The sequence below is a fragment of the Camelina sativa genome, chromosome 17, assembly GCF_030686135.1.
Source record: "Camelina sativa cultivar CO46 ecotype springtype chromosome 17, ASM3068613v1".
Classification (NCBI taxonomy): Eukaryota; Viridiplantae; Streptophyta; class Magnoliopsida; order Brassicales; family Brassicaceae; genus Camelina; species Camelina sativa.
The window spans coordinates 30,068,881-30,083,465 of NC_141896.1; the positions used below are offsets into that span (position 1 = coordinate 30,068,881).

Consider the following 14,585-nt stretch of genomic DNA (forward strand, 5'->3'; position numbering starts at 1 on the left):
AATTTTAAAATCTTGATTGGTTAAAAATGAGATTTTGAAAAACAGAAACCAAAATCTCTTTTTAAATCTACAAAACATAATACTATGTAATAATATAATGTTTATTAATATTCTTAAACATATTACAATTATAAAAATTTATAAAATAACATTTTAATTGCAAACTTATAAAATTTTTACTAAAATTCAAAATACAATGCCATATTTTTATGAAACAAAAAAAAACATTGTAAATAAATTTTTTTAAAAAAAACAAACAAACATATTACTTAATTAATTAAACAAGACAAACATTTTATTTAATTAATACATAGATTACTGTCCAAATTTATTCCATATATTCTCAACTAATCCGAGAGAGACACATCACACAAGATCAGACCCAAGAACAGTTCTAGAATAAGATCAATGAGCCTGATCTTAAGTCCACTATTCAATTATTTTCATTTTTAAAAGACCTAAGAACAGTAGAACACCCCATCTGATCTCCCTATAAACATGGCCTTAGAATCATATACATAAAAGTAAGGTTTTGGTCTCTCTTTATTGGTTGATTTTCATTTAGTGCTTTCTATTTTTTTTTTTTTTTGCTTTCTAATTGTTTGATTGCTTTAAATAATATTTAAGACCCAATTAACACAATACATTTAACTCATATATTAAAATAAAATTATAACTGAAAATAAAATAAATTATGCATTAATTATTTTCCACCACTCAATTTTATTCAAACACAATAAATTATATTTGTAACTCCAATAATTCTATATGTAACTTTCATCAATTCTTATCATATAAATAATCATTCTCTCATTCTCTCATATTGGCATTTTTTTACTTTCTCGTTTTCACATTTTCTCCTTCTCTTCCACTTCTCTCATTCTCTTCCACAATATCTTAAATCATTTTTCGTTTTTTTTGTTTTCGATTTCTTATTTTTGTTGTATGGGTTACAAAAACCAAATAAAATATCATTGTAAAATTTTAATGCTAAATTTTAATTTTACAGACTACATGATATATATTTTACATTGTTCTTATTTTTAAAGATTCATCTCCATTATCTAATTTGGATTATCATCTTATAAGTAATCATTCTCTCCTCCTCTCCCACCAATATCAAATGTTGTTATATCTCATATGTGTTGTAAGAGTTTGTTTTTTTATTTTAATTTAGAAAGTATTATATTATATTTAACATTGTTTTCACTTTTTATTTTATTTATATGAAAATAAAATATTTCTTTTATATTTCTTGTCTTTCTAATCTATTCATACTAGGTGCTTCCCCACGCAACGCGTGGGTTGTGGTGTAGTTGGCACTTTCTTGTTTTTTTTTTGTCTTTTCGTTTTCTCTTTTGTATTATTTCGTTTTAGTTAGGCATATACGGGCTTTGCCGTTACTTTTATTTATACACTATATGTTTATATCATTTCGTTTAGATGTATATAATTGTGGTGTTTATTTTTTATGAATTATGAAGATGTTGTTTCTTGCTTTTGAGGATCCAATCTTATCATTGACTGATATTGTTTCCAATACATTTATTGTATTATAGATTTTCTAATTAACTGCTTATGTAAACCCTTCATACGTTGATGTTACAATAATAAGTTATTTTTTAAAAATATCTTCCGTGTAACTGATTATGTTTGTATGCCCATATTTTGGTCTAATATCAATAAGATCGTTTTTGTTTTTCTTTAGTTGGCTTTGAAACCAATTTTGAGTTAAGCAAATAATGGATCGAATTATGGTGTTAATAAGTAATATAAATTCTTATGTATATATATATTGTATATATGTGACTATAAATTTAGCTAACTAAAAAATTATGTAATATTTAAATACAATCTTGAACATATATATATATATATATATATATATATATTTTATTTGTGGGAGGAATGTATGAAATTATTGGATAGAAGTTATTTTTGAGTTAAATAACCTTTAATGTCTTTAAAGTGAGTTAAATATTAATAATTTTTTATATGTGTTTTGAATTTTTTAAAAAGGAATACCAAGTGTTTCCTTCCAAATTTGAAGTGACATTTAACCATGGAGTTAAGCAATGGAAATGGAACTTGTGATTGCAAGACAAAATGCTTATATGTTACACATTGATCATTCAAAAATTAATAGGAACATCTAATTCTCAAATAAAATTGATTGTTTTGTTAAAACCAACATATGCGAATTTAAATTTAACTATGCAAATTTTAAAAATAAATATGAATAGATTAGAAAGGCAAGAAATATAAAAGAAATATTTTTTTTATATAAATAAAATAAAAATTGAAAACAATGTTAAATATATATAATACTTTCTACATTAAAATATAGAATCAAACTCTTACAAGTTACAACATATATGAGATATAACAACATTTGATATTGGTAGGAGAGAAGGAGAGAATGTTTACTATAAGATGGTAATCCAAATTAGATAATGGAGATGAATCTTTAAAAAATAGAACAATGTAATATATATATATATATATATATAATACTTTCTAAATTAAAATATAGAATCAAACTCTTACAACACATATGAGATATAACAACATTTGATATTGGTGGGAGAGGAGGAGAGAATGATTACTTATAAGATAATAATCCAAATTAGATATAAGAGATAAATCTTTTAAAGTAAGAACAATGTAAAATATATATCATGTAGTCTCTCAAATTAAAATTTAGCATTAACAATTTACAATGATATTTCATTTGTCTTTTACAACTCATACAACAAAAATAAGAAATCAAAAATAACAAAAAAACAAAAAATGATTTGAGGTATTGTAGAAGAGAATGAGAGAATGTGAAAATGAGATAATGTGAAAATGAGATAGTAAAAGAATGTCAATATGAGAGAATGATAGATTGAGAGAATGCTTATTTATATGATAAGAAATGATGAAAGTTACATTTAGAACTATGGAGTTACAATAATAATTTATTGTGTTCGAATAAAATTGAGTGGTAGAATATGATTAATGCATAATTTATTTTATTTTCAGTTATAATTTTATTTTAATGTGTGAGTTAAATTTATTGTGTTTATTGGGTCTTAAATATTGTTTAAAGCAATTAGAAAGCAAATAAAAAAATAAATAAAAATTAGAAAACATTAAATGAAAATCAACCAATAAGGAGAGACAAAAAGCTTACTTTTATATATATGATATATTGCTTTAAACTTTGAAATGAGAAATATATTATAAACAATAATTTTGCATGAGAAATATATTAATTTTGCCAACCAAAATATGAATATAAGTTTACCCAACCAAAACAAATAAAAAATGTTAAAATTTAACCAAAAATATTTTCTTTTGAAAGATAAATAAGTTAGTAGGAGGAATGAATTAATGTACAATTATTGGATATGAGTTACATTTGAGTTAAATGGAGTTACATGTCTTTAATTATAAATAAATATTTTAATTTTTTATAACCTAAAATAAAAGGAATACCAAGTGGCTGAATCAAAATTCACATGATTTGGTTGTTTGTTGATATAAACTCAACACTTACACATAATACTTCAATATAAAAAAATATTACTTTTTAAGTGACACACTAAATTAGTTTTCTTATAAAATTATATGAATTCTTCAATCTCAATAATTTTTAAAATCCCAAGGATAACTTATATTTTTTTGGTTTTCACTCATCAATTTATCTTATAGTGCTAGATTTCATACTAATGGTTTCATCTTTAGAGAATTTAGTGAAATGATATTTTTAAAATGATATTTTATTTTTATATTTAAGTCCAGTTGAATATGTTTTGTTTTTTGGATCATTTTTTATCTTGATTAAAAGACACAAAAAATCAATTGTTTAATTATGTTCTTTTTGTTTTCAAAAACCTCAAATCATAAAAAATATATATATATTATATTGATCTCTGCAGATTTATCAATTGGATCACAAAACAAAATAGTCTGTATAAATGGATAAATGAATAATTATATTGATCTTTATAAATTATTTAAAAATGATACATGAATATGTGAGATAACCAGAGACATAATAGATAATTACATATGGATCATTTCAACTTTATGATCTTATTATGTGGTGAATATTGTAAGGAAGTATGAAAATAATGACTTATAAGATGTTAATAAAAATAAAAAATGGAGATAAACATTTTAAAAGATTAAAATAAATATATAAGATATACATATCATACAACTCTAAAACTAAGCTTTTACAATGATATTTGATTTGATTTTTTATAACCCATACAACAACAATAACAAAAAAAAATACAAAACAAAACAAAACAAAACAAAACAAAAAAGAGATTTGAGAGTAGTGGAAGAAGATGAGAGAATGAAAGAGTGATAGACTAAGAGAATAGAATAATGAGTATTTATAGGAAGAAAAATGATGAAAAATTGCATTTAGAAAAATGAGAGTTACAATTCTAATTTATTGTTTTGTTTTAATACAATTAATTAATACAACTTAGTGGAGAAATAAAGTTAATGCATAATTTATTGAGAGAAGCTATAAAGATTTCAGTTTTATATTATGTGAGTTAAATGTGAAAATTAATTGTTTTTAAATTTGTGTTTTAATATAATTTTTTTTTGCTAAAATTGCATTGCCAAGTGGACCAATAAGGAGAGACTGAAACTCTACTTTTATATATATGATTTATTTTTAAATTTCCATAGCTAAATTTAAATTCACATATGTTGGTTTTAACAAAAAAAATCAAGTTTATTTGAGAATTAGATGTTTCTATTCCTTTTAAACGATCAATGTGTAACATATTATACTTTTGAATCAAATTATGGACCCATCAACACTCACTTTTAAATTAAATGGGTTTTAATTTTAGGAGTTGAAAAATTACAAAAATTTGTTTGTAACTCCCATAATAATATCATAGCAGTGTTCTCAATAAATTTAATTTAAAATAATAGACATGTTAAAATGTATTAATATGCACTTAATTTCATTTTTGTAACTCTCAAATAGTTACCTTAACATCAATTTCTGTATTATCTATTAAAAGAAAGTCACATGTCTCACTATAATCCTCATGGCCTCATATTTCAAATCTCATATAATTTTATAAATTCTACAATATCATTATTTTTCCCTTGATTTAACCAATGATATCTTAACTTAATAAAAGTTTCAGTTTTAATTGAATATGATATACATGTAATATATGATATATAGTTTAATTTTATCATATTTTACTCAAAAATATATACTTTGTTGTTTGTTACTTTCAATTGTAGTCATTTCCTTTTTTGTATTTGTATATAAATATAATTTCAAATGAATTTTTAATGTTGTAGTCATTTTTTTATATGTATTTGTATATAAATATATTTTTAATGAATTTTTAATTTCTTTCGACCTCATAATTTTTAATCGCGGTTTTTAAAATGACGTGAATTAAACAACTTTATATTATGATTTGTTTGTAGTGACTCCATGTATATGTGATGAATTATTAAAAAACAAAGAATAATCGTTGATTACAAATTCAGATCTTATATTTTTAATTAAACTTTTAGTTGATCTCAAAATTTTAAATTTATTTTTCAGAAAATTGATGACTTAACATACTAATGTTAGACAATAGCCTAAATAAAGTTAAACTTAAAATAAAACGTCAAATTTTAATGTTATAAAAGAAATATATATATATATATATCCCCTATATATTAATACAGAAGCACACTCTAGAAAAAGCTGATGTGTCGCCCCCAGAGAGCTCTGTGTACCTTTTAGCAAAATAGCCTTCAATTTTCTATTTAATCACATTAACATGCCATATATTTTCAAATAAAACATAACTGCATAATAATTAGATTTATCATCATTTTTCACACAAATTTAAATATCACATATTAAAACTTATTAAATAATTACATACTATTTTAACGCAAAATTTCACTAAAATATACTTACAAATATACAAGTCAAAGTTAGATTTAGTTCTTAAAATCAATATAAATATTGATTTCTTAAAATCAATATAAGTAAAATATTTTAAAAAGGCTATAAAAACATATCAATTAATATAAAGTTCATAAAAATATAGAATATATAACTTATTAACAAAATCATATAAAAACGAAATGTTCTTTTTATGTTAGTATTATTACCATAATTATTTAAATAATAAGCTTTCAATATTTAAATAATAAGCTTTTGAGATTGGTCCACATAAAGCACCTGGTCCCGATGGTATTACGGCTGCTTTTTACCAGCAGTTTTGGACAGAATTCAAAGATGATATTGTTGCGGAGGTGACGCATTTCTTTGAGGAGGGCTCTTTGAGAGGTACGATGAACCATACGAATCTTTGTTTAATACCAAATATAGATATCCCCAAATCTATGAGCGATTTTATTTCAAAGATTCTGGTTAATAGATTGAAGGTGCATCTAGATTCGATTATCTCAGAGACTCAAGCAGCTTTTATTCCTGGAAGAAACATTATGGACAATGTTATTATTGCTCATGAGATGCTTCACTCTTTGAAAAAAAGAAAACGATGGGCTAACTCCTATATGACTGTGAAGACGGCTATCTCAAAAGCATATGATCGTATGGAATGGGAGTTCATACGAGACACAATGCAACACATGGGATTTGGAACAAGCTGGATCAAATGGGTAATGCAGTGTGTGGAAACAGTACAACTCTCGGTGTTAATTAATGGCATCCCTCAAGGATTAATCACTCCAGGACGTGGAATCAGGCAAGGGGATCCGTTATCACCTTATATATTTATTCTTTGTGCAGAAGTTCTGAGTCATTTTTTACAGAAAGCTGAAAGAGAGAATAAGTTAAAGGGGATGAAAATAAGCACCACAGGACCTACGATTAATCATCTGTTGTTTGCTGATGATGCACTATTTTTTTGTCACGCTCACACAAAGTCCTGCTCAACAATTATGAAGATCTTTTCAGATTATGAAAGAGTTTCGGGACAAGCAGTCAACCTAAATAAGTCGGCAATTACATTTGGTTCAAGGGTTCATCAACATGTTAAGACCAGATTACGAAGAATACTTAATATCCACAATGATGGTGGATGTGGTAAGTATTTGGGACTACCGGAGCAAATAGGAGGAAAGAAAGCAGATGTGTTCAACTATGTGGTGGATCAAGTTAAAAGGAGAACAAATGGATGGTCACATCGATATCTATCACCAGCTGGAAAAGAAATTTTGCTCAAAACAGTAGCCATGGCGATGCCAGTTTTTACTATGAATGTATTCAAACTACCTAAGGAGTCTATGAGGAAATAAACAGTGCAATGGCTAAATTCTGGTGGAGTAAAAAGGGAGGCCACATATCAATTCATTGGTTTTCATGGGACAGAGTAAGTGTGCCGAAGCAGAAAGGTGGTCTTGGATTTAGAGACTTGGAAAATTTCAATCTAGCTCTACTGGGGAAACAAGTATGGCGAATACTACAAAATCCAACTAGCCTCGTATCCAGATTTTTATAAGCAAGGTATTTTCCTGATGATAATATATTTAATGCTGGAAATGGTAACAAGTCTTCGTTTATTTGGAAGTCACTATTGGAAGGTCGTGATCTCTTGAAGAAGGGCATGAGATTCTTGATTGGAAATGGTCAGATTACAAGTATTGTATCGGATCCTTGGTTACCAACGAATCCACCAAGACCACCGCGTTGTAAAGATGGTACAGAAACAGAGCTACGGTATGTCAGTGAGTTAATGTTGGATGAACAACCTTTATGATGGAATATGGAGTTGATAGAGGAATTATTTATAGAAGAGGATAAAATGCTGATACAACAGATGAAACTAAGTCCTACAGATTGTTCAGATCTACTAGGGTGGCATTATACCGATTCGGGGTTCTACACAGTAAAGTCAGGTTATTGGTTAGCTTACAACCTCTCAAATGAACGACACAGAGTGAGGAACACTCCTGGCTCTCAGAATACAAAGAATACTATATGGAAGATAAACACAGCTCCAAAAATCCAACATTTTCTTTGGCGACTGGTTACAAATTCACTTTCAATCGGGTCGACACTTGTCCAGAGACGGATAACAACCTGATCCTTATGTCAGAGATGCCACCAAAGTGATGAAACAATAGAACATCTATTCTTTGATTGTCAGCATGTGCAAGAAATATGGAGACGGAATGGATATCTAAATCAGGTTCTGTGTTCTTCAATTACTCCGCTAGAAATGAAACTTCAAGCAATTTTTGATTGTTATAATGATCAGTCTCTTACATTGTTTGAGAGACACACATACCTTTATGGATTTTGTGGAGAATATGGAAAAGTAGAAATCTCCATATATTTCAGCATAGAACCTTCACATGGCAACAAGACCTAAGTTTGGCTGCGGATGAAACTAGAGAATGGCTTGATATTTGGGCAGAGTCGTTACTTAATACAAAGAGAGAAGAAAGAAGAAGAAACAACAACACAACAAGATCACAATGGAAACGCCCTGCAGAGAATCATGTCAAATGCAATTACGACTGCAAGTTCAGTCAAAATGGAAACTCGGGACAATCGGCTTGGATCATAAGAGACGAGAGAGGATCCTATCTCACTGCAGGACATAGTAGACAAACAAATGTGCAGACAGTACTAGAAGCAGAACTACAGAGCCTAATATCAGCAATGAAGCAAATGTGGACTGCCGGTTATCAATATGTAGTTTTTGAAGGAGACAACAAAATGGTGGAAAGACTGGTTAACAATGAAACCAAAAACTTCAGAGTACACAATTGGATAAGAGAAGTTCATTACTGGAAGGATCATTTTCAGTATGCTACATTTCAATGGACAAGAAGAAACAATAATAAAGTTGCAGATTGCCTTGCAAAAATGCCAATTCTAAATTCTGAACAATATGTTATAGACCATCTAGTACCTTCTTGTATTGTAACATTCCTCCATGAGGATCACATTTCTTCAATATAAATGAAAGAAAGCTGTTAAAAAAAAAAAAGCTTTCAATATTTATTATAATTGATTATAAAAATGAGTATATTAACCCTGAATTTTCTACTCATTAAAAGAAACTTAATTCCCAATAAATATAGTTTTCTATATATTCATAAATAAATATAAAAATGACAATAAATTAGAGGATATTGTGATGTGTGGTTATTTATATATATATATATATATATATATATTTATATATATATATATATATATATATATATATATATCTAAGTATGTAAACTAATTAATCTCAACATTTAGTGTGATTATTGATTAAAAAATGGAAATATTGATAACCGAATAGGAGTATACATTCTAATTGTATATTCATCTGTGTGCTATTAAAAGAAATGAGACATAACTCTTATCATTATAAATAAAATTATTACTCAAAAAAATCATAATATATTTAATGTGAGTGATTAGTAGATAATGTAGAATTGTATTGTTACTCGATAAACAATAAATATAAATTTGATTTTTAAAACCCACAAAAGTATATATTGCCAAAAATTTTAACAATTTATAAATATTTTTTTACCATATTCACATATTTCACAGGTAAAATGTATTTTTACATGAATGCGTTAATTTTGGAATTTCATTACTTTTTATTAATGGTTTTTTGGTAATAATCCGTCATTTATAGAAAATATTAACAAACCGACTAACTCAAAAGATTTAAATAGCCTAATCAAAAATATTAAGTCAGTAAATTAGGTTATGTTCATAAATTTTAGTTTAGAATCCGATTGTTACTAACATATTATTGGGCATAATTTTAATCATATAAATTATAATAGATAAATTCTATTATAATTATGATATATTCCATAAATAATGGAGAATTATGTATTCTCTAGAAGATTCTATTGATATGGGCCGTAACGGCAAGCATTGAGTTAATACGGGCCGTAACTGGACCTTGACACCGACTGTGTTCCACGAAACGACATTGTCAAGAGAATATTCGAAGTTGATCTCATCAAGAGAATATTGAAAAATAACCTTATCTTGTGAAGGGAATATCGGAAAACGGCCTTATCTCATGAAGAGACGGTTACACGAATCCAAGTCCCATGAGGATTAGGGTTGGGAAGGTTTCTCTATAAAAAGGGAGCTACGTCTTCATGATAAGAGAGGAAATCAATAGCAAAGGCAAGATACTTCACGAAGCTTCAAGACGCGCAACTCAGTTCATAGATTGACTCGCTGTGCTTGATTTCTTGTACTTTGCAATCGATACTTTGATTAATAAAAGCAACTATTCAACATCTGTTTCTTGTTTCTGTAGTCTTTAAACGAATCGATTAATTTTGCCCAAACAATTGGCGCTAGAGAGAGGGGCAAAGTAATCTACGTGAGATGATAGGAAATGGAAGTGACACGACCAATGTTGAAGCGACTGTCGCCGCCCAGCTGGAAGTCCTAACTGCCAAGATGAACGAGACGGTGCAGAAGCTGACGCAGATCGAGGCTGATAACGCTAGGCTACGAGAGGAGAACGTCTCGCTGATGACAGTAGGAAGAATGTTTACTGAAGCAAGCTCAAGATTTCGTGGCGTACAAGTAAATCGGATGCAAGACCTCAACTCAACTCCTGCAGCTACCCGAACAACAACCGCGACTGAAGACGGACGACTAGAGACTCCACGGGAGAAGAATAACGGAGAAAATCCTAATATAAGGCAAACCCGCGAGAACCTTGTTCGAGAAGACAACACGGATCAACAACGAACCGTTAACACACCGCACGTTACAGGAGTCGAACATGAACCACACACCATGTCAGCCGAAGCCGCCTACTTGGAAGCTATGCTTACAAAGCGTTTGGGTGCAGTAGAAGCCATGATCGGACGACTGCCAGGAGTGGCTCCACCAATTCGAAAAAGCAACTTGCACTCGTATGCCGATACACCTTTTTCTGATGAAATTGCACTCACAGAGATGCCGAGAAAATTTATGTTACCAACAATGAAGATGTATGATGGAACAGCCGACCCGGATGACCACATAGCACAATACAAGCAATGAATGTTCACGACGGCCATCCAAAAAGAGTGCAGGGAAGCTACTATGTGCAAGGGTTTTGGCTCAAGCCTAACGGGCGCAACACTTCAGTGGTTTATCAACCTTCCAAACGGCTCGATCAACTCGTTTGCATCATTGACAGATCTCTTTGTTAAGCAATTCGCAAGCAGCAGGAACCTGGAGAAGACAGCGGATGACCTTTACGAGGTACGACAAAAGAGACATGAGTCGTTGCGTGCCTATGTGGGATGCTTCAACAAGGAAAAAGTATCGATACCCAGTTGCAACACGTCAACTGCCATCTCCGCATTTAAAAGAGGCTTGCTTCCAGACGGTGACTTGTACAAGGAGCTTACGAAGTATCAGTGCAGAACCATGGAATATGTGCTCTCACGGGCATTGGCACAAATAAAATGGGAAGAAAACACACAACATCGACATCGACACTCGTCACAATCTGATTCTCGTGTAAAAAGGAATGAAAGAACGACTCAACATGTTGAGTCTTACAAAAGACTTCGAAGTGAAAACACTTACATCCTAAGTAATAGTGACAACACTCATCAAACTATGAACAAAACTGAAAGTGAGGAGCGCAAATCATCAACATGAAAAATACGTCTACGACATATCGATTTTTACGTCATGGTGATATCAGGTTTTTTTATGTTATTATTTATTTTTGGTTTGATTTTAGTTTTGTTTCTTTTCTAATATTGATAGGATCTTCCAAGAAAATAATTAAGTTTTAGTTTTAAAGATAAACAAAGCAGAAAAATGATTTTTTAGCAAGATATTTGCTGCTAAGTGCTAACCCATTGAAGAAGCAGACACAAACAAGAATTTTGTGTCAAAGCACTCAACGAAGGAAAAAAAAACTTGACAACGAAACACTCGTTAACAAGAATTTTCTAGTGAGTCACTTGATGCACAAACCTTCAAGACGCTCTCTACTAAAACTTAGAACCCATGTCATGAACATGAGATACAAACATGTCACAAGGCAAAAATCACGTCATGTGATGTGATATTTGTCACGATACAAGATAAACAAGTCATACAATACAGGAAACGATCTTGAAGTTGTTTACTTTATATAGTAATGAGGAGATTGATTCACAAACACGTTAACGGTTTACTCACTATGAAGATTGGATAATCACCTAAAAGCGAAATACTCGCTGCAACTGCCTGTTAGCGAGACGTCGCATTGGCAAATTAACGAATCTAATATCCACCTGAGGTTGGGCAGAAGATACATGAACTTGACAGCAAAATACTTGCTAACGAGGAAAAATAATTTGACACATGACAAATATTGTCACGATGCAAAATCGTCATGATGCAAGAACATTGTCACGACGATGCAACATCATCACGGCATTGACTGCAAAACATCATCATGATGCAGGACATCGCTGCGATATGGAGCGTTGTTATGATGCAGCTTTATGGCAAGACTGTAATAACAGCATCATAACATAATACTCGTGACTACAAAATTGTCTACAAAAAAAAATAACAAAAATTGCAGCATCGTCACGACATGCAACATCGTCAAGACGTGCAACATCGTCAAGACGTGCAACATCGTCAAGACGTGCAACATCTTCAAGACGCGGAGCATTTCCACAATATGAAATGCTTAAAACGTCGTCGCAAAAAAAAAACATTGTCACGATGTGCAACATCGTCACAACGTGCAGCATTGTCAAGACGCGGAGCATTTCCACAATGTAAAATGTTTAAAATGTTGTCGCAATAGAAAACATCTTCACGATGCGCAACATCGTCACAACGCGAAGCGTTTTTACAATGTAAAAACATTCAAAAGTCATCGTAGCATAAAACATCTTCACGACGTGCAACATCGTCACGACGCAGAGCGTTTTTGATGCAAAATATCATCACGATATGAAACGCCTTCATGAAAAATAACGCCATCAAGATACGAAACATCTTCACAATGTAAAACATTTTCACGATGCAACATTGGGACGTGATGTAACATTGTTAGAGCAAACAATGGAACAAAACTACAAGATCACGATGTGGATCATGACATCGTTAATAGAAGGCAGCGAATGAATCAACATAGAGTTAAAATGAAGTGCGAGAAAACGTCCACGTCTAGAGGTATGCCTTAACTTAATGAATGGTTAGCTATTATTTATTAAAATAATACCATTTGTCTATACTACTCTCTAAATTCTTACTAAGAAAATAGAGAGTGGGGGGCAAACTGTTGGGCATAATTTTAATCATATAAATTATAATAGATAAATTCTATTATAATTATGATATATTCCATAAATAATGGAGAAATATGTATTCTCTAGAAGATTCTATTGATATAGGCCGTAACGGCAAGCATTGAGTTAATACGGGCCGTAACTGGACCTTGACACCGACTGTGTTCCTTGACGAAACGACATTGTCAAGAGAATATTCGAAGTTGATCTCATCAAGAGAATATTGGAAAATAACCTTATCTTGTGAAGAGAATATCGGAAAACGGCCTTATCTCATGAAGAGACGGTTACACAAATCCAAGTCCCATGAGGATTAGGGTTGGGAAGGTTTCTCTATAAAAAGGGAGCTATGTCTTCATGATACGAGAGGAAATCAATAGCAAAGGCAAGATACTTCACGAAACTTCAAGACGCGCAACTCAGTTCATAGATTGACTCGCTGTGCTTGATTTCTTGTACTTTGCAATTGATACTTTGATTAATAAAAGCAACTATTCAACATTTGTTTCTTGTTTCCGTAGTCTTTAAACGAATTGATTAATTTTGCCCAAACACATATAATAAAATTAAATAATTAAATTACCATAATTTAGTATATGTTGTTATGGTTACAAAATAAATATGCAAGATTGTTATGATTATACGATAAAACCTAAGAAGATATGAATTTGATTTTTAAACCATACAAAAGACATGTTGCAATAAATAATAATAGTTTATCAATATTTTCTCTACCATAAAACTTCTTACATATTTAAAGATTTCACCAGTGAAAAGTATTTTTTACACAAAAGAAACGCAGCTACAAAATACTTTAGTTACATAATAATATTATATTTGACACAAACATATATTAGTTTTAGGAAATAAATTTACTTATAATTATTTTCTTTAAATCAAATTATCCCGCACATAGTGCGGATTGTTACCTAGTATATATATATATTAGATTGAAAAGAGGAAACTTAAGTTCCATTCTAGGTCTTAAGGTTTGTTAACAAAAGAAATAGTATTTATGTTTATGTGTCTATTACGCCATAATATGTTAATTATTTTTTTCTATATGAAACATTATCATTTTATATAAATCAAAGTCCATACACAATTAAAGACTTTAAGATAATAACCTAATAAAGTAGTTGCTTTTTTTATTTTATATTTATGGAAAATATATTAGTCTAATAACCTATTGTTAAACTCACTTAGTTATATATGTATGAGACACTGCAAACTTACTGTTTATTATTTTGATTTTTTCTTAATTGAAACATTTTTAATCTCTTTAAGCTATCACCATAAATAAA

General features: G+C 29.8%; 1 pseudogene; it reads left to right on the top strand.

Annotated features, from left to right (window-relative positions):
* Positions 1-10,363: 10,363 nt before the first annotated feature.
* On the top strand, positions 10,364-11,641 carry LOC147924506 (uncharacterized; annotated as a pseudogene).
* The last annotated feature ends 2,944 nt before the right edge of the window (positions 11,642-14,585 follow it).